The sequence below is a fragment of the Python bivittatus genome, unplaced genomic scaffold, assembly GCF_059951505.1.
Source record: "Python bivittatus isolate LINGU-HERP-01145 unplaced genomic scaffold, Pbiv_v1 ctg000020_np1212, whole genome shotgun sequence".
Taxonomy (NCBI): Eukaryota; Metazoa; Chordata; class Lepidosauria; order Squamata; family Pythonidae; genus Python; species Python bivittatus.
This window is the reverse complement of record NW_028277030.1, coordinates 112,145,766-112,168,145: the sequence shown is the minus strand read 5'-3', so window position 1 is coordinate 112,168,145 and position 22,380 is coordinate 112,145,766. Positions and strand designations below refer to the sequence as shown.

Sequence of the window (22,380 nt, the reverse complement as noted above, 5' to 3'; positions counted from 1 at the left end):
GTATGTACAGACAGTCTTGGATCTAACACAATTTTGCATATTATGATTTTAAGTCCCAGGAATTCCAAATGCCAAGAATGTGACTTCTGATTATATTAATAATTGCTAACAAACATCGGTATCTACCTTTTAGCTCAAACGGGCACTACAAAAATGTTGAGAAAAATTCACGTTAAGTAAACATACCGTATTTTTCCGACTATAAGACGATACTTTTTTCTAAAATCCTTATGCTAAAAATTGAAGGGCATCTTATTCAAGGAAGTCAGCCGAGGAGAGAACCACGCGGTTGCAAAACTGCCCATACTTTGTCTCTGCAAAGAGGCTTCCTCCTATTGCTAGCCTCCAATCACGAGTGAAATAGCTTGAGTCTGTGCAAGCAGACTTCCTCCAATCACGAGCCTTATGTAACTGACGTCAGCTGATGCTGAACAAACCAATTGGAGGAAGTCTGTTTGCAGAGACAAGCTATCGGCAGTTTCACTCGTGTCTGAATGTAATCAGTTATGCAAAAGAGCATGGAAAGAGAGCTGCAGAGAGACGGTTTGGACCTCCTCCCACCGAGTGTATCAGGTAAATGTTAACTAATTACTACATAAAAATGTGTTCTGCACTATCTTTAAAATATTGATTTCTTAATTTTGGGTTGGAAAAGGGGTCGTTTTGTACTTGGGGGCGTCTTATTGACATAAAAATACGGTACATTCAAATCTATTCCAAATAGTTTCTGCTGCTGAACTAATACAGTTCCGACAGATAAAAATGATGGCTGCACCATTTGTAAGAAAATGGGGGTCAAACAAAACCCATTTCTCACCTTACAGAAAACAATATGCCAGTGGCAAAAGGTAAGCTTCAGCTGCATTGACTCATTTTATTGTTATACATTCTTTCCCAACTAAATGAATTTCATAATTTAACATATAAATTTCTGTTTATTGTAGAATAAATGTACACACACACACATACACCATGCTTATTATTTAAAATAGTTTCCTAACCTTTATTTTTTATTGAAAACAGTTTGCAACCAAATATCTCTCTGAAACAATTTAAATAACCCAACAATAAACACTTAAAAGCAGCAGACAAGGGGGAACAAAATCCGCAAAATACTCAGCTGAAACTCCTGATATATGTTCATGCCTCACAAACCTGTCTAGGGTAAGTGTTCCCCAAAGAAGTTCACCCTCAGGGAAACAGCCTTCTCTTCCCTGTTTGCTGCTCCCCTAATCTGTGTTGCCTGAGGCTCCCCAAGACCTTTAGGGCTTTAATGTCTACCAACAAATGATACATAGTACAGCAATTTCTTCCTTTACTAATCTGAAAAGAAGTGGTATGTTTCCAGTCTGGAAGGAAACTTCTTTTCATAAAGTTCAGCCGTTGTTTCTCCTATCTTTCACAGAAAGCTTAACTACAGTCAATTCCCGTCACCTTCTCATAACTTCCAGCATTTACATTTTATCAACATTTGTCACCACCTCAGATTTTCATTTCTCAACAAACTTTATCACGCTTTTTAATTTCACGCAAACATAATGCAGCATTACATTTTTGTTGTAAAGATCTGCAAAATTTAGACAAGTCTTCTCTACATAAAGTAAAGACACTCTCAAGTCTCAGCTCCTAGTGAAGGCGTCCAAAATTCTCTTGGCAGCAGGACAAATTATTTCTTTTTCTGAGATATTTTTTATTCCCCAGTCTAGCCAACAGCTCTGGAATTCCTAGGGGGTTCTCTCTGCTAAATCTCTGCAGATATATTGGATGACATCATCCCAACCAGTATGGGAATTATGGGAGTTTTCATTCAAAATATCTAAAGGGCATCAGATGGAGGCAGGCTGGTCTAGATAATTCATAAGCCCAGTATAACTGATAAAAATCTTTCATTAATAAAAAAAATATTACATGAACTTTAAAAATTATTTTGAATATGGGGACTTATAAATATTGCAAGACAACACACCCTTTCTTGGAAGAGGCACTGCCTCACAGAATAGAGGGAATGTCCCTTTTAGATGGAATTTTCCACAATAGCACAAAGTGTTCCTCTTTCCCTTCAGCTCTACTATTCTGCTCATGCAAGGTCATTTTGATACAATCAATTAAACAAAATTCAATTTGATTAATACCTAAGATTTCTCTAAATATATAATAACTTTATCAGTTTTGTTCAGTTACACCGATGAGTTTTGTGTTGCCATGTGATAGGACAACCTGCTAAAACAAATCAGCTCTAGAAAGGTCTTAACCAAGTTAGTACATGTGACATTCCTTATGTTCTCCCCTCCCCCTTCTTCTTTCCTTTTTTAACAATTTTGCATCAGGAACCATAATCAGAATTAGAAGTTAAATGACTGTCCTTGACCCAAACAACCCAACAATAAAACTGGGGAGGAGAAGCCAAAATCCTTTCCTCAGTGTACATGGAATATATGATCCCAAACCTTACAGCAATCCTTTTGTTCTCATATATACCTTACTAAATTAGGATTTAGTGTGATGTGTAAGTTGGGTTACTCTGTATATAACATCTGGAATTTCATCATGAAAGAAGACTGTGACATAAATGCAATTTAATGTTAGCACTGGATAGAACACTGGCATACACAAAACACTACTATGTACATGAGTGCATAATAATTAATAATAAATTAATGTGGATGAAACTATGCATCAGGAACTGGCACTTATCTATGTTGATGACAGTTCCAATGGTTCAAAGCCAATATAATACAGTAGTTTATTAGTTAATTAGGTATTTGTGCCACTCCCTTTTACCCTTCCCTGCTTCCACTATTATTATAAAAATTCTTCAGCATAAAATTAGAGAAAGCAATCACAATTCCTCCACCTAAGTTTACTCCTTGGTCAGGTCTTCACCTTCTAGTACAACTAAACCTGATAACTAAACAGTTGGCTAAAGAAACAGACTAAACTATAAAGTTCATCAAGCAACATAATCTTTTCTGGAGGATAAAAGGAGGGGAGTTGGAGGAAATTCTTCTACCTTGTCCTGACCATCTCAGAGAAAAGTAAGGAGAAAATATTAAATAGATACATACATAAAAAAATGGTAGACATAAGATCCAATCTTTTTTATTCCCACTGCCATCTTTCATACGAGAATTTCCAACTTACAGTTTATGGGGGTTGGATAGCAAAAAAAGAAAAACCTCCACAAGTACGAAAAAATAGATGTGAAAAAATAAAAATGGATGCCCAAGCCTTGTAAATATGAATCTGAAAAAATTCCCACAATTGCATGTTTCAAAATGCAACAATAGGAAAGGAGAGAAGAGTGAAGGCTGATTCACCTTTTCTCTTCTCGCATTTTGTAACTATTTTTCATTATGTGAAAATTACTCCTAAGGAATTTTCACTGCCAGTTTCTTGCACAGATTTTGTTCTTCCCCTCTCTTTCAGCCACAATAACAAGCAGATTTAATATCTGGCGGTCTCTCGCATCAGCTTTACTGCTTACAGTTCAAGCAGACAATGTGAGCTGCTCCAAACTTCTCTTTCTTGGAAAACACTGTCCAGATTTCCCAAACAATTTCAGCACTCATTACAAACAATCCTTCTTCATAAGAGTCCCAAACTGTGATCCTAGACATAGCCAAGACAAGTTTATAAACACCCACTCACTTAATCGCCTATGAGAATTAGGAACTGCCTCTAGGTGAGCAAGGAAGGAGTATTGTGTAAATCAAATGAGAAAGGGTTATTCTTAATATGCTGCAGCAGTGTTTTTCAATCTTGACAACTTTAAGATGTGTGGACATGCTGGCTGGGGAATTCTGAAGTTGAAGTCCCCACATCTTCAAGCTGCCAAGGTTGAGAAACACTGTGCTACAGGGACTTCTGGACCTGTGTATGTCTGTCAGTAAAATAAACAGGGCTTTTAACAGAAGTGCAGCTTTACCACTTGCAGTGAAGTTAATTATAGAAATAATCAAGTTTATTTTCTGAGAAACAGGTAAAGGCAGAAATCATAATCTTGGCGTTTCATGACCCCATAAAACCGTTCAATGGCTCAGCAGCCTTTTCTGTTGAGTTGATGGACACTGAAAAAATATGATGTCGCAAAATAACAGGCAAGTACTTGCCATTTCTGCAATTCTGTGATAGCTGGCATTTTTTCACAGCATTTAGCAGCTGGGGCAGAAGATGCATGCAGCTCAGATTTCAAATGCTCAGAACAGGCAGGTCAAGCAGTTGGGAATTAATTCATCCCCTTTGGAGCAAGTCAACAGAACTCACAGAAAATTTTGCTAGATTACATTTTTTTTAAAAAGCATCCTTAATTGCAAAATCTTTCATCCATCACCTCTATCTAAAATTAGGCATTTTTTAAGTAATACTTCCACAGTTTCTCTTAGAGCAACCCCACTTTGACCCAAAATTTATCCAAAGTTATTAGGGAATTAATGATCATAACATGGCAGCTAGCCCCGCATAACAGATGTGAATTGCCCTAAATAAGTAGCATATTTATTATATAATTTGCTCAGGCTAATTAGCATATGTTAACCCTTGGAACCTTGGCCATGAAGTGAAATAGATAGTCTCAGGGCAACCTATACATAAAATTATTCCTTGGAACTAGGGGAGTAGATAAGAGGCAACTCTACATTTGAGCACATTCCAAAGGAGACAGGAAAACAAGAGATTTGGCTCAACTTTTACTTTTGTAATAAGATACCACAATGCAGGTATGAGGAAGAAATACACGTAGTCCTCATTTACTGACCACACTTGAGACTGCCACCTTGGTCGTTAAGCAAAGTGAACTCAACTGTGCTTATGATCTTACTTCAGCTTTCTTTTGCCAACCTGCAATGGTCATAAATGTGAGGACTGGTTGTAAAGCTACTTTTTCATCACTGATGTAACTGTGAACAGTCACTAAATGAAGCAGTCGCTAAACGAGGACTACTTGTATGCTTATCAGCTGAAGCCAATAAAACCTTAATGCTATCAGAGTCAAATACATATACACATACCAATACATACATATGCATATTAATTGATCTACATTCCACCTTTTTATTCAATCAAACTTTCTTCCAACAAGAATGTTAATGGAAGCTTCAAATTCATAATATATTGTACTAGATCTTGTGGTCCTCCAGCAGTCAACAATTCTCTTATCTTCAGAGAGGTACAAAATTAAATGTACAAATTAGTAGTCCTGAACTTGGCATCCTTCAATTTGTAAAGCAATAGCTTTTGAAAAATCTGGGAATTGAAATCTAAAACATGACACAAGGGTTGCTGCTTTAGATGGTCTTAAAGTACAAATGGAAGCATCAAAAGTATCATCCATTTCCTTTCCTTACAACAATACTAATTGTTGTAAACATGCTCAGCTGCAAAATCAAGGTCATTACTATGAAAATGGAATATATTTCAGCTCCAAGATAGGCCCAAGAAAGAGTACAGCCAGTCATGTAAATACAATACTGAACTAGATGGATTATTGGTCTAATTTGATATGTCATTTTCCTTTGTTCCTAATCAGACTTTTGTCCTAAGGACTTCAGATGCAGAACATCAAACCAAATACTCATAATAAAACTGGTACATGGTAGGTAGATGTACAGCTTCATTATGGAAGTCTAACATACTGTATATTTTAAGCAATTTGTTCCAAATTTCAATTCCATGCAATTATATATTTTCTTTTGTCAGTTTGACAACAGATCTGATTTAATTCTCTAGGTCAATGTTTCTCAACCTCAGCAACTTTAAAATGTGTGGACTTCAACTCCCAGAATTGAAGTTGAAGTCCACGCATCTTAAAGTTGCTGAGGTTGAGAAACACTGCTCTAGGTCTTAAGACAGTGAGCTAAACTTTTCTGAAACAAATCTGAGAGCATCTGTTGCATTTCAGGTGGTAACTGCATGAAAAAGTTTGACAACACATCTAAGAACATACTGGTTTGAGTAATAACAGACTAGCACCCTCTTACTCTATTGGCTGCAGAGGAACAAGGGAAGAAAATGATCACTAATGTAAATAGGCCCAGGCTAGGTAGATAAAGAATGTGATCAAACAATCTGGGTTCCAGTGGTCTCTGGAATCAACTCCAGAGATTCCGTTTCTGTCAAATAACAAAGATACAACCTCATGGAACACATTAACAATGTCTTCCAAATAACACTAGTCTTTGGAGATGTCAGATTAAGCAGACCACTATGGAAACAATTTGCTAGCCAAGATTTTTTCTGAGCCAAGTATCTTTCACAATCTCACAAACCGCACAAAGCCACTAAAATCTTATTACAGCTTAACATAATGCACAGACAAGTTAATTTAATCAACTCCTCTCTGACAGCAGAGGCACAAATAAGACAGATGATTGCTTCTGTATATGACTGCATACTGCTAATTTAACAGTGATCCTGTGCAAGTTGTGATTTGCACCACCACCACCACCACCATCACCACCATCATAATTTTACCCCACTTTTTGTACTGCAAGGAGGCCAACTTGGTACAGTTTACTCTCATTCCATTTCTCCATTCCTTCCAAACCAAACTCCTATCTCCTTTCTCAATAATTCATGTTTTGTATTATATTGAACCATGTTCCATCATGCAGGCAGGGAAATTGGCAGAGAGCCAGCAAGGGTGGCGGAGGGTGGGGACAGGCTGTTACAGTATTATCATCCTCCCTAGCACTATAGGGAGCTGGTTGTTGATGAGAAACAATGACTTCTTCAGGAGGTCACAATTTTAAAAATCCTATCTTAGCATGCAGGTGAACCATGCCATTAAATGCCCTCAATGGCTAGGGCAAAACAACTTCCATCTTTGCAAAACTACTTCAGACAGTAATGTCTACTGAAAAAACAGCTTGTTTTGCACCGACTATGACTTACAAATGTAATACAAACCCATATTAAACACTGAAAGAGAAATAAGCTGCTATGAAGATGAGAAGTGGAATGTATATTCATAGGGACATTGCCTGGTTTCCTAATCATGGTTTCAAACACAGGACACATCTGTTCTGGGCTAGAATTTCAACTGTTCATTAAAGTACAGCACATAGTTATATCTCTCTTTGCTTCCAGGTTTTAGTTTATTTGCCTTTTTATTTTGTGCCTGGTTTAGAAGTTTATGGATTATACAAACTGCATAAAGGAATCTGTTAGATAGCGTCCTGTCCTACATTTAAGCAGAAGCACATAGCATTCATGATCAGTTAATGGCCATGTGAGAAGAAAAGCATGACAGATAAATCCCAGCTGCCAATTAATTGGTCCCATGAATAATGTTGTACTTTGGCCTGTAATTACCTGAGGGACTGCATCTTCCCCATTACTTCATCCCATCCCACCCAATCACACAGGGAGTGCATGCTTCGGACCCTCTCAGTAAAAGAGCTCCAATTAGCAGGGTCCAGAAGGCAGGCCTTCTCTGCTGTAGCCCCCACCCTTTGGAATATCTTGCCCCCAGAGGTGAAATTGGCTCCTTCACTCCTGGCCTTCCGGAGAGATCTGAAGACCTGGCTCTGCCACTTGGCCTGGGGTGGGGAGGGAAGTTACCAAGTGTGGGGATGGCTAGCCCCTTAGAGGCCTGTCGTCTGCAGCTCTAGTAACCATCAGCCTCTTGGACTTTTGTTTGGTAATGTTTCGTATAGTTTTTATGTTTTATATATTTATTGTTTTAATGGATTTTGTGAGCTGCCCAGAGTCCCCCATTAGGAGGAGATGGGCGGAGATAAATTTAATAAATAAATAAATACATACATACATACATACATACCACACCACAGAAAGGTATCACAATCAATAGTTTTGATTGTGCAATAGTTGCAATCAAACATTTTAGACTGCCACTGTATGACCGCTACCCTGGGAAGAAGAGCTATTAACTTCAGTGGGAATTGCTTTCAAGTTAAACCCAGAGACAAACACATGGTGCTGAAATCACTGTAGCCCTGCATAATCTTAAAGTTAATCAGGTGGCCCACTCATTTGAAAACATCAACCTATTTTAAAATAGAACCAAAGAAATGGGGCCAAAATCTGGACCTCTTAGCTAGCTGTGTTTTTTTAACTGAAATCACAGAGCAAGAGGAATTATAGCATGCACACTGCTAAAAGATTAAGTGGAAATACCATCTTATTTCAGCATTCTCACACCTCTCCTGTTGTGAAATATTAAGCATTGTGTATTTTAATTACCTGCAGCTGTCTTTCAGAGGAATCTACTGCCCTACTCCATCCCTTGCTGCCTAGTTCTACAGAATGTTTGCACCGAGTGTGTGGAATAGCTACCAATCCATACACAAGGTAATTTAGAACAAGCCAAATCCTACCAGTCTTTCTCCCACATGGCACACTAACAACGTACTTAATCCAGTTTATCACTTAACATCAAAACTGTATTCTAACAAAGTACCCGGTGTGCTGCAAGATTGAGAAGCTACCAAATCCCACATAAATCAATTGGCTGTGACTTTAAAAGTCTAACATAAAATATTTAGATCAGTTGTGTTAATGGTGGGGTGTGTGTAAAAATCAGCAAGATGGCAGATGAATGTCGCTACGCAAGACCCACTCCTTCAGAATGTGTGTTTGGAGTTTGCGCCACCATGTTCTGTCTGCTATTTTGCCAATTTTAAATACCCCCCCACTGACATAGCTGATTTGGATCTAACCCTAAGCTATAATAAAATATAAAGATGACAGAAAGCCTTAAGCTGGGGAAAGCTTCACTCTCTGTGCTCTGCAAAGGAGAATAAGCATTGGAATCAGAGACTTTTTAGCAATGACATTATGGGATACCCTCTCTTCTTTGCCTGTTTTCTACATGGTTTCTTTGGTCCAAGCTCAGCTTTATGTATAAACCTAGCTATTCTCCTTTATACTGTACATTAAGGTATTATTAAAACAAACCATGGCTTTGCAAGGTGTGCAAACTCCATCACTGTGTCCCACCCCAAAGAACTGTAAATACACAGACCTACCAGATTGAATAGCCTGGTGCAATCTATCCAATAACGTCTGCTCTGGCCAGTATAAGCATGACTATGGAGGAAGTATTAGCTCCACTCTACTCCAAGTCCCATTCAAATAATTGTGTTTCTGATTTGGTTTTAGGCTAAATTTGCATAACATGCTAAACCACAACATTTTAACCAATGTTTAGTGAATAAGCAACAATGCTTGGGTTTAAACAGCACACTCAATCATAAACCATGGTTTATGATAAATAGCTGAATTCATACCTACTAAGCCAAACCCAAGCTACACTGCTGACATGACTGAGTCCAGTTTTAAAATACTGTATCTAGTTTACTTTACATTACCACTCTTAAGTAGCAGACCTACAACAGAGTCAGAAGCAGTTCAGGTAAATGAGGAGGATGCAGATACCATTCACAATCTCTGGAATATTTATGGCAGCCAAACATGCAACCTTGCTTTATAATGGAAAATGGATTACAAGTTTACCAGGTGACTGGCTGTACTCTAACTCAGCCATATATTAGCATGACTGTCTAAAATCTGTGATGGACTCAGATACAAGTACCAGTATTAATTCATTATTAAAGCTTGAAGAGCCCAGATTTCATCCCATAGGCCAATTTACAACTAAGCCTTAAATAGAACTCAGGCCCTGGGAAAACAAAGTTAATTTCAGAAGAATAGCTCTTTCATCACAATATGACAGCCTACATGAAGAATATACACTATAAATAAAATAAGAATATAGCCGTTCATTTTCCAACCCCAATTTATAGTTTTCTTTATCAATCTTAATATAGACTTGAGATACTTTAAATGTTATCTTTTCATTTTAAACACTTTTAAGTAACAGTAAAGCATGCACTCCGTGTAATCTGTAATGGTTCCAACAACTTGCAACATTTCTCTTCTAGTACAAAGGGTAGAAGACATCTACAGATATGCATGCCTATATAGGCATCATACTATTCTCTTTCAGAGTAGATAATGTTATACAGAGCACAAAAAGGGAGTAAGGAATAGTAAGCCAAAGAAATTAAGGGCATGAGGTAGATAAAGGAAATAAGCCTAGTTTTTATCAATGCAATTCACTATACCTTTTCACAACTTTCTATCCTTGCAAACCATCCTTGCTTCCCACCTGCCTAGCCACCCCTTCTTACACTGCCTTTTGTTCTTTAAACTTTTCACCTCCTTATCAGGATCTCATCAATTCCATCCAACCACAACTTTCTTGACCCTTTCACTCCTCCTTTGTGTATTGGTTTTGTGATTTGAACCTTGTTCATTCTTTGTATGATCAAACCACCACAAAATACTTCTTTCGTACAGGTCACTCACTTTTGTATTCAGTTCACATTCAATCATTTTTCACCCTATCTCTTGTTTTACCACATACACTTCCTAAGTAATCCATTCCTACAGTACTACGTACCTCACTCTCACTTCCATATTACAAAGCCAGTAGAAGCATACACATCCATTTTGCTTTTTTCAACAAATGTTAATTCCCCACATCAGACCACATATTTATCCACTAACCTTCTACCAGCATTCGCATATTTTAAAATCTTTAGTAAGCATTGTACCAAGGTACACAAATTCATCTACTTGCTATACTTTTTCATCTTGATATGTACCGATGTGGCCAAAAGTATTGGTATCCTCTCCACTTTTCCCCAAAGAATCCAAATTTAAGGTGAAATAAGTTATAACTGACACAAGTAAATGGCATCCATGCTTCTTATTCCATACTCCACAGAGCAGAAAATTTGCTTTTGATGTATGACTTAACTTATTCTTGTAAATAATAAATACTTTTGGCCACATCTGTAATTTGCAATTGTTCGCTCCATTTTCCCTATCTATCTTAGTCTTTGATACAATAATTTTCAGATCCATACTCCTTGGTGCATCATACAATCTAACTAACATTTACTGCAAGTCATTTGGGTTCTCAACCAACAACACAATGTCATCTAAACATACAAATGTAAATGGATATTCACCTCCCCAACCATCACAGTTCTAGTGTCACCACAAGCATTCCTTCTACGTTTGTCCATAAATACTTTAAGAAAACAAAAAGACAGCATACATCCTGTTCTTATTTTCTGCTCAGCACTGAAATATTCACTAAGTATCTCACTTAGTCTCATGTGTGCTTTATTTCCTCTCTCTCTCTCTCTCTCTCCTATCTCTCTCTCTCTCTATATATATATCAATATAAGATAAAATATCCACTGTACAAACAAGAAAACACAAGCAAGTAATAAATGAGGCCTAAGTAGTACATAACACCTAACAGAAAATGTCAACTTAAGTATCAAATGCTTATTGAAAAATTCGATATTGAAAGGTTTCTGGAAAGTACACAGAATCAGATCAAAATCCTAAGAGGATAATATTCAAAAGTTCAGGGACCTCCAACAGCAAACAGAGCCTGCAAGCTCCACTTCCACCTCACATTAGAGAAATGGGAGGCCACTAGCAGATTCTCACATCTCAAACGCACTGGGTGGTTCTTGACCAGTTGGAGATGATCCTGCAAGTACCTCAATGCCAAGCCAGGTAGGGGTTTAAGGTTAAAACCAGCACTTTGAGTTGCTTTTAGAGATCAACAGAAAGCAAGTGCAGGGGCCAGGGCAAAGGCGTTCCATGCTTAGACTGGCATATGCCTGTCAGCACCCAGATTAGCTGAAGCTCCTGAGTAGTCCTCAAAGACAGTCCCATTTAGAGCACATTGCAGTACTCAGACAGGTGTGATGGCAGCATGAGTTATTACTGCAAGGTTCTTGTACTACAGATATGGTGACAACTGGCACAAAAGCCAAAGCCCCTGACCACAACTTCTACCTACCTATCCAACAGTAGCTACAAGTCCAGGAGGACCCTGAAGTCCTGGACCTCCTCTTTCAGAGGCAGTGCCACCCAATCAAGAGACACCACTGGAAACATCAGAGTACTCCAATGAATAAACAACTCCATCTTGCTTGGTTTCAACTTTAGCCTGCTTGTCCCATCCTTACTCTCACTACATCTAGACAGAGTCAAGACATCAACAGCCTGTTCTGTATAGCCTGATTTAGTTGTATATTTGAGTATTAGCAGCATACTGATGGAACCTTACCCCAAACTGACAGATGACTTCTCCCTGTGGCTTTGAATAGATGTTAAAAACAGGCTAAACCATGTGACATTCCACAAGACAGCAACCACTTGGCCAATCTCTCATACACCAACACCAACTGTCAATGGAGGAAGAAGGGGAACCACAGTAGAACAGTGCCTCCTCTCCTGAACCCCTGCAGGTGATCCAGAAGGTTACAATGGTAACCTTCTGGATCAGGAGGGGTACACTACCCCATCCAAATCATGACATAGGTCATCTATAAGACCAACCAAAGCCATCTTCATTCCATGGCCAGATCTGAACTTTGACTAGAAAGAACCCAAGTAATCCACATCTTCTAAAATATTCTGTAGGTGAACACCAATCTAGTAGCAATAATCTTCTCCAGGAATGGAATATAAGAGACAAGGCAACAGCTGTCAAAAACAGACAGACCAAGGGAGGGGCTTAAGGATGGAGCAACCAACAGCTTCTTTGAAGGCTGCTGATACCACCCCCTTCCTAAGAGAGGTGTTAACCACTTCCTGAATCCAGTCTATCATATCCTCACCAAGCCCCTTAAAGAGTCAGGAGGGATGTGGATCAACCCGACAAGAGGATGGGGACACCCAAGAGCAATCTACTTCCTCTGAGTCTATAAGCCAAAAGAATCTCAGATAATACAGGAAGACATTGCCCACAATGGATTCTGCCCATGAGAATCATGACTTCAGTAAATCTGTATAATTTTTTGGCAAAGTTATACTGGTTACAGCAGTCAAGCAGGAAGCTACCAAATTATCCAGGTCACTCTCTTGGTTTGTCATTTGCATTTCCCTTTTAAATTTTAAAACCTCAGCGTTTCTTTTGTAGATCCAATGAAATAACCTTTTCTAAGTCATTCTCTTGGCCTGTCAGCTGTAAATCCATTTTCAATACCACCTCTATCTTGTCAGATAAAATTTGTTCTACATCTGACATTTCTTCAATAACATCTTTTGGACATAGTCTATCCACAGAAGCAGACATAATTACTGACATTGTTGATATTATGGCTACTATTTTCTGATTCCATTCTTCAAAAGTCTCCTTCAGTATTTCCGTTGTTAGAATGTTTTACAACATTTTGCAAGTTTGTAAGTCTTTCTTCTATCTAAAATCTTTAGTCCTCTCTAGTGTCCAGTTTTCAAAATCATAAAATTGCTTATCTATGTTATGTCTTGTAAAAACCAAAACAGAATCTATTTGCATGAGAAGCTGTTTGTACTTTATAATTCCAAATTCTTATTGTAAAAGTTCCAATATTCCAATTTTATCTGGACCCTTAGTCTGTTTAAAACTTTCTAAGATCAAAACCTTACTTAGCTTTTTTCTGTTTATTCCACATTCTTTAACTTCTTAAGCTTATGATTAAAATTTTCTTTTGTTCAGGATTGAAGGCAGACTTACCTGGTGTTCGCAAACTTATTGTTCTGAATGTCTCTAATAGCTTAGTAGTAGTTAATGATCAATTTCCAAAAATGAGTAGAAAGTGAGGTTTGTGAACTTAGTGTCCTTTAAGTCTCCACCATGGTTGCAACCAAGATGGCTAATCCTGTCATCTCCCAGTGCTCATCCCACAAAGAACTGCTGTCCTGCAGTCTTTTAGTGAGGAGCAGCCATCCAGAGCACATGTGGGTGATCTCCTGTCCTCTCCTTATCTGGAGAGGTTCCAAGGAACCGGTCTACTCATTGGTTCCTTGGTCTTTGCCACAGTTATCAGTTCATCATATCCCCCGCCCCCAGAAGCCACTCAAATTCATTTTTCATCTTCCTCCACCAGTGCTTCAGGTATCTCTTCGGCTACTTCATCTCCCAAAGATCCTCAGTTAACCAATGAGCCATCTGGGATAAGCCAAGAGAAAGGCCATTCAGGGATAATCTTGTGAAGCATGTATTGCCACCTGTTGCCAGGGGCTAATAATAAACTCCAAAAAATAGCCTACTAGATCACTGGAAAATGCCCTAACGCCTGCTGGAAACTACTCAGATTCATAAGGTGCCTAGAACAGACAACCCTAATTGGCCCATTTGCCCTTTGGTGGATTTTGCTGGCCAGGAAGTGATTTGACCATGGCAAAGGGAAATTTCCTTCATGCCCTGTCAGTCTTGCAAGGTAATCCAGGCAAGAAGCACACCCAGAAGTACTAGCTCTAATTTTATTGTAAGGTTACATTAACAGAATCTTGCAATCTGAAACACATCTCTCCTTCCTTGCTTTTACAGTCCTAGAAACTACGGAGGGTCCCTTCTGAGACATTTACCATGCTCCCATGGCTTTTGCAGGCTAAACTGCCTCTTATCTGACCATTGTCTAGTCTGCAGCTCTTCCTCCTGTCTCCCAAGGTCATTCCATACCATTACATGCCTGAACACTACACATCTGTTCCAAGATAAAAGTGCCAAAATGCAGTTGCCTATATGTGTAGGGCCAGCAATTATTTATTTATTTATGATTTATATATCAAATTTGTCACTGCCCATCTCATTGAAAGCAACTCTCTCAATTAATTGGGATAAGACCAAGGAGGGCACAAACTCATGAACTCTACCCAAACTGGTCCCAAAAGCAGATATCAGGGAAGAATCCAATAGCGTATTTTAATGAACAGAATTCGTTTTCACTCATGGAAGAGGCAAGGGCAATTCTTCCTCTCCTCGGCAGCTACCACATGCCTTCAAATCTGCTCTCCTAAGAACAGAATCTCAAGTAGAAGGGATGTCCACTTCCATTACAATGGATAACAACTTGTGTTTTTTACTAGTGTCACACAGCAGTTAAGGTGTTGGATCAAGGCTGGGAAGATCCAAATTCAAAAGTCATGCATCCTCAGCATGGGAGTCTCAGGATGATTTTGGGATCAATCACTATATCACAGCCCACCCTACCCCACAGGGTTGTTCTGGTGAGGATAAAATAGAGAGCCATATAAAAGCCACTTTGAGTTCCTGGAGAAAAAGTGAGATATAAATAAATACAAGTAAAAAATAGCATAAAACTAAAATGAAGCAAAATAAGGCTATAAAAGTTACACTGATGCTGTGGATGCTTATTCATCCACAGCATCAGAAGAACAAATAGTTGATAGTTCACTTAATCTATTTCAAAAGGCCTATAGCATAACCCAGAATGCATACAGAACTTGCACGTTTTATAACATGACTATATTATGCATTATTTCAGCAACAATCATAATCAAAATCTACCTTCCTAATTCTAGTCAAAAACAAAAAGGAAGGCCCATCTCAGTTCATAAAAAGCATATCCTGTTTGCTGAAGAGAGTTAATACTGAATCCATTGATGAATAGCTGCACTGGATTTCAATTTATAAATGCTTCTAGATGAGTCTTCCTCCTATACGCATTCTTCCAAAAGGGAATTCACACATTTTCCCCACATGCTTACTGCAGCTAATGGTTCTAGTTTTGTTGTGAAAGGCATCCAATATTTAACAGACAGCCTGAGCCAAAAAAGAAATATTATAATTTCTATTTGATGCATCCAGTGATATTCAGGAAGAGTCATATAACTCAGTGGAAAAGCATATACTTTGCACACAGAAAATCCAAGGTTCAAATTCTTCACATCTCCAGATAAAGTTGAAAAAACTCTGATTAGAAAAATCTGGAGAGCTACTAACAATCTGTAAAGATAATACAGAGGTAGATGGATAAAAATTGGAAGCTTCGGGAGATCAAACGAAACACTTCTTCATTGCACAGAAATCTATGGCACTTGCTTCTGGAGAATGTAGTTCTGGTCATCAATGTAGCCTTTAAAAGGAATAAATAAATTCATAGAGCCTAAGTCTATCAATGGCTACTAATCACAATAGCTTTATATTACCACCAGAACTGCAAGCACGTCATGGAGTAAGGGGAAGACTACTGCCCTAATATCCTGCTTGTGGACTTCATAAGGGATTAGTCATTTAGTCTGATCCAGCTGTATTCTTCTTATACCATGACTTGGTATATGGCATCTTCCTAAATCTCTTTGAAGTAGCCACATTCCAGCTAAGTCCAAGAATCTTACAAAGTGAAAAAGAGAAAAATCCCATTAAACTTTCTCAACAGATAATGTTTTACACTCTAAAACATCATCAGCACAAGCCAAAAGCAACATCAAAAGAAGACACCACAGCAAAATAGCTCCAGAGCAAACAAATCTATGAAGAATGGGGTCTTATACCAGAGTGGCCTATTTGTATATCTAGCCCAAAACTCTTGACTCAGATTGGGAGAAGTTTTCGAGGGCCTCATATCTTTCCTGCAGCTGCTAATATAATTTTTAAACTGGAGATGGAAGAAATGCTCTATCAACATGCAACTGCAAGCCTACAGCACTGATAAATCAAGTGTCTTCCTGAAGGAACAACTGTGGAAACTCCAGGCTGCTAGACATTCTAAATAAATAAGGGCTTCTCTCAAGGAAATACATCTACAAAGTATTTAAAATCCAGTAATGTAATGTAGGTGGGATTATACAGATCTGTCCACTATTTCAACAAACACGTTAAACTCCAAATAGAGATAAAAACAAAAACAGGCAAAGGAGAACTGAGCATGCTCTGTCAGAACAACTTTTGGGAGAGGGGGCAGAACTGAGCCTCAGGACTCCTGAACAGAATTAGCCACTCTGAAAAACCTGGCAAAAAAGCTATCTCCAATTAATTTCACACCATATAATTTCTATTTCTAGGGAAGCATTTTATCAGAATGCAACCTGGAGGCCACCTAGAAGTACCATGCTCACTTCTTTTACACAGGGAGGAAACACTTCGGTGAAGATAAGATCTGCTGAAGTCAAATATATCAAAAGAAATAACATTTGAATTTTTACTACTGTTTATCCATCTGAATGTTCAAGGAGACTAATTAAAAATAATAGAATGCAGCATGAGCCCATGCATGATTCCTCAAAAGTCCCTATTATTGTATTTCCTTATTTAATATCCTGCAAATGTTTGGACATTCCACAATTTTCAGCCAACACCAGTCACTGGCCATGCTAATTGGGAATTATAGGCTATGTAGTCCAGTACATCAGAATAATCCCAGGCTGAAGGTAGGTGGGTTCTATTATTTCTTTAATCCAGTGATAGGTCAATTACAAGTAGAACTATCACTTAGATTTGCCCACAGAAGAACCCTGGTTTAATCCTCAGCACTCCCAGATAGAGGTATGAAGAAACTCCAGCCTAATACCCTGAAAACCCAGGACGTCACTGACCGTAGTTAAGTGAGTAGAAGGTAATTTCCTATGTTTCTACTTTCCTAGAACCTGAATATTTCAGCTTTACTTGAACTGCCCATCTTTTAAGACATACTGGTTGGATACTACACATGAGGCAAGTCAATCCATGCTCTGTTTTATGTTCTAGAGTAGAAAAAGATTTTCCAACAGTAATCATGATAACATATATGAAGCAATATTCTAAATTTGTCATTAGGAAATTTGTCATTCCTAATGCTGACTCTGTTTGTTAAGACTGCCAATGTTTTTGCATGATTTACCAATATGCTTTCATTTGTACCCAGAATGCTAATGTCATCACCATATTTTTGTGATTCTTGCCATTTTAATAATGCAAGAATTCATGGTATCAGAGTCCAGAAGAACTGGCAAATTAGAGCACCCCCCAAAAATACTTCTACAAATGGGATGGGTGTACAAAACATTCTCAGATATTCACCCAACTTACTGAAAAAATTGTTAGCATGATGCAGTGATGGACAGAACACTGGGCTTTGTTCTAGAAGACTTCAAATTTGTGTAACCTACTTTGTTTCCTGGCCTCAACATAAGCGGTTTCAAACATGTCTGGCCCACAGCTTAAGGTCTACTCTGACTTCATCTGATGTCACAAGATTCAACATGAAAAAGTTTTCTCATAGCCTGAAACACACTGCTGATTCCACTGAAATTGATTCACATATTAGCTAGTCATTCAACGTGCTATAGTTGACTGTAAAGAAGAATCCAGCAACACTTAGGTGAATGAGTTGAATAATAGAAGAAAATAAGAATTCTTGGGCTCTTAATATCCAGCAGCAATGAAGAATTTGTTCCTTTCCAGATGTTGCTAAACTATCGCTGCCAACATCCCTCACCATTGCTATGCTAGCTGGGGCTGATGGAAGTTATACTTAGCAACATCTGGAGGGCTACCCACACCTAGCATAGAGAAGAAAACCAGAAAAAGCATGTTTTCCACGCTATTGCTCCCATCTAAGTACATCCAAAATTGGAACCATATTTTAGGAATTCTAAATGATGACAATTGTATTCTAAATTAACTATATACATAATTTGTGATATACACTCACACGAGCAAATGTGTGAAACTTATACCTTTGGAAAAGACAAAAAGGAGTAGGTTGTCTCTTTCCTCTTAAATCTGGGGGCCTCTTCTAAGGCCACATTTGGATGCACAATAACTACAGGGAGTTTGTACTGCTACAGTATGGCTTTTTTAGAGTCTTAAATTCTTGGGAGCAGCTTAGAACTTGTAAAACCCAATGCACTAAGAGGATCTACAAAGTATGCTTAGAAAAAAAAGCAGATCTCATACGGGATGAACTTTACAGTGCCCATTTCACTGGAATAAAGACATCACGAGGGAGGAGAAAACATCCTTAGGCATGACTTTCCCCCTTCCCTTCATTCCTGCAGCACTTTCTCAGCAGACTTTCTTACAAGAAACTTGTAATCCAAAGGGCCCTTTTGCTCCAAGAATTCAAAATCAGCAGTCCTCATTCTATTTATCATCTTTAAATATACACACCTCTTTTGCATATGTTCTAGATCAAAGGACTTGTCCCCACTCCCCAAATTCCCTTGCCCAGGCTAGCTGGGGATGGTGAGAACTGTAGTCCAACTCAGCCAAAAGACATCAAGCGGGGAAAGGCCAGGCTAAGATTTTGCCATGCAAGGAACAGAAACAGATGCTACCTTGATGGATGGCTAGCAGAGATTTGACTGGTGGGGAACAAAGAGTGCAAAGGTAAACCCACCCAGTGGAGAGTGGGAGGGTGGCTGGCTGAAAGTTGAAGGACAGAAGTCACTCTGCAGTGCTGGGAAGTCAGCCATGGAGCAGGAAAGTTAAGCTGTTTACAGGTTTTACCAACACCACAAATAGTAACCTAGGGAACTGAAGAGGGATAAGGTCTAGCTAGTTTCTTTCAAAACTCACTTTATTTCCAACACTCCCTCCTTCTGCATGCAAAGCTTACAACATACACTCTATTTAAAGTTATTCTTCAGAAAACAGAAAACCCATCAGATCTCAGAAACTGCTTGTTAATTGACCCAACATTACAATATTAAAAAACAACAACAACAACAACGAAGCACAGCCTACAAAAGCAGCCGAAGAGAAGGTTACAGACTGGAGACCTGCTTACAAAGACAAGTGTGTCTCGCACGCCAGACTCAGAAACTTTTCGCCCAGGCCGCCACCCCCACTCCAACTGTTGCATCTCCCGCTTACCTGTTTCACATGTCTTGGGATCATCCAAATGCAGCTGCTTTTCCCAAAGAAGCCACGTTCACGAGCGCCTTTTCTTTTCCCGCCCCGCCAAGGAAAAAAACAATTGGGGGGGGAATCCCCGAGGAAAATCTACACACGATGGATGGACGAGGCGTTTGTCTTAACCAAAAGAATCCAATCAGGAGGGGAAGAAAGTTTCAGGCGAGAGAAGTCCGTTCGTTGCAAAAGTTAATCGGGGGAAGGGAGGGGAGGGGGCGGAGTGAGAGGAAGGAGAAGCGGGATACTGGTTGGGTGGGGGAACGGCAGAAGAGGGGAGAGAAACGGCTCCGCCTTTGGGTCCCCCCCCCCCCAAGGCACAGTGGCGCTAGGGAAAGTTTGGGAGTTTAGGGAAGGAAGCGTAAAATTCAGGGGAGGTAGGAGAGCAGGGCGGCGGGGAATGGGGGGGAGGGGGCGACTGCTGTCTTGCTACTAAAGCGAGAGGGCCGGGGGCTGCGGAGGCTGCCGCTGCGCTGGGGCCGGCGGGCGAGCGCGCGTGCCTGCGTTGCTCTTTCTCTTGCAAGCGGTGCTGCTCAGCGGAGCCGACGACGACGACGACCTCGGAGTCACAGCCTAGGAATGCTAAGAATGCGGGGCGGCCGCCGGCACTGGAAAGCAGGAAACGTCGGGGGCTTGAGTTGAGATCTCTCTCCTTTTTTTCTCTTTCTCCCTCCCTCCCATCCTTTACACACACAGTACCCCACCCCCAAGTACAGGAATGAAAGGCCCCCGAAGGAGGCCCGGCCTCTTCACCACACCGATCCGCGGAGGAGGTCCTTTGAAGCGCGGAGTCGGGCAGAGCAGATGCCAAGGCAGAGGCTCCTTAGACGGCACCGTCTCTTTCTGCCCTTCCAGCTGCAACAGCTGGGGCTGAGCGCGGCTCGCGAGTCTTCCTGGCGACGTTGCGGGAAGCGCGCCGGAGTCGTTTCAAATTTACACGTGTCGTTATCGGGGGAGGGGGCACCCGTCGATCACCCCCTTCCCTTTATGTGGCTGAATGAGGGAGGGAGGAGGGAGGGCGGAGCGGGGAGAAAGGGATGTTTTTGGAGCCGGAAGGGTCCCGCCAAGCGGGTGCAAACCGAGGAGCCCAGAAAATCGGATCGTGTAGGGAAGGAGGAGCTTTTGGGAAGGGAAGTGAGGTTGGAGAAGCAGGCCGGGCGAAGAAACGGGACGGAGGCGGTTCTTCGCGAAGTTTGGGAAGGGCGGAGTCTAAGAAGTCTTGCGAGCCCAGCGGCGGCTCCGCGGTTTGCGAGCTGTCGTCTTCCCGCCCCGCTGGGAAATAATGCTGTAGACCGTTTTCCCAGGCCCTGCTCGTTCTCCCAAGATTTGGGATGCGTGTTTTGTACCCAGATGCAGCTGTTGCTCATAAGTTTCCGCCAGTTCTTTTGTGTGGCTCGGGAACTAGACGTACGTGTGGGTATCAGCGTGGTTCAGACCATCGGGGTGGGCGGTATGAGGGAGAGTTAGGAAATCGCAAACTATTTTTTCCCCCCGAAGTTGCTTTAACAGTTGTGCTGTTTTGATTCTGTAATTGTCAATTTCTGGAACAAGTTACTGCCCATTTTTATGTTTTCTTTCATTTGATCGAAAGTTGGGATAAGCATGATTTAAATAAAATAGTGCAAGGATTTAAGAAGGTGTACTCCGTTCCGAATATCAGCAAAGCATCACTTTGTTTCTAAGAAAATGTGCTCTCCTGTTCCACTTACGTAGGTGTTCAAGAAAACGAAAAACAAACCCAGCGCTTTTGGATCATATAAGAAGTACAGTAGTGGATAGAATTCATTTGTATTCCTAGTAATGCAACCCTCCGCAAATATTTCTATTAATTATTTTTTGTCTTCCTAATGAACATTCCTTAGCAAAGCCAGCACAGGCCTGTATCTTACACACACACACACACACACAATACCTAAAGACTTACCTCCTCTCTCTGGCCTTGATTACCAACCCTTGATATTGTTTGTTTCAAATAAAAATGTTTGGATTTTTATTAAGCTGGTCTTCAGTTTGCAGGCAAATTGCATTCAAAGCACAAATGGTTTATGCCTGGAAATGACTGCCTTCTCCTGTCCTCGCCTACAAAACTATTCCCGAACTGGGCAAACCTTTCTAAAAACAAAGGGGAGAAATGTTATTTCATAAATGAGCCTGAATCTGCATCCAACTAGGGGGAGCTGGATAAAGCAAGAGGTTGCGGGATGATGCATAACAAGATCAAGGTTTCACCGTTGAAAATGAAAATACAATCTTCATACTCTTAGTTTATCTGATTGCCTTTATCAAGTTGCCCACCCTTCATTTTATTCAAGGCTCTACTTGGTTTGCTATGTGCATTTACAATAGCTACTCTAGTCACTTAAAACCTACGCACAGCAGTATTGGTTGTTAAAGGTACACTCCTGTATTATAAACTATTAAAACCTCAACAGATGTTTCTAGCTGTGGATGATACTGAATTCATGCGTGCACTTATGCTTTGTATGTATCTGCACTGAAGAGGTGCCTGCACTAAAGTCACCGTAGTGTAGCAGTGAAGATATTGGACTATAAGCAGGAAGATTCAAGTCCTAGTCTCGACCCTCGGCCATACAGTAGAAGTCCATTGGGTGATTTGGGGCCATTCACTTGTCTGCACAGGATAATTGTTGTGAGGAAAGTAGGAGGAGGGACTATACCACCTTGAGCTCCTAAAAAGGCAGTATATAAATCTA

General features: G+C 40.0%; 1 protein-coding gene across 3 annotated transcripts in view; it reads right to left on the bottom strand.

Moving 5' to 3' along the window:
* Window positions 1–21,988, bottom strand: part of PTPN14 (protein tyrosine phosphatase non-receptor type 14) — a 161,378-nt gene extending 139,390 nt beyond the window's left edge. For 2 of the 3 annotated variants that reach the window (XM_088146725.1, XM_088146728.1), the window contains exon 1: window positions 19,631–21,986. The gene's annotated coding sequence lies outside the window, so the exon portion shown is untranslated. Of the gene's footprint in view, window positions 1–19,630 lie in introns of all 3 variants that reach the window. The other variant, XM_088146732.1, reaches the window with a different exon arrangement.
* Window positions 21,989–22,380: the final 392 nt, after the last annotated feature.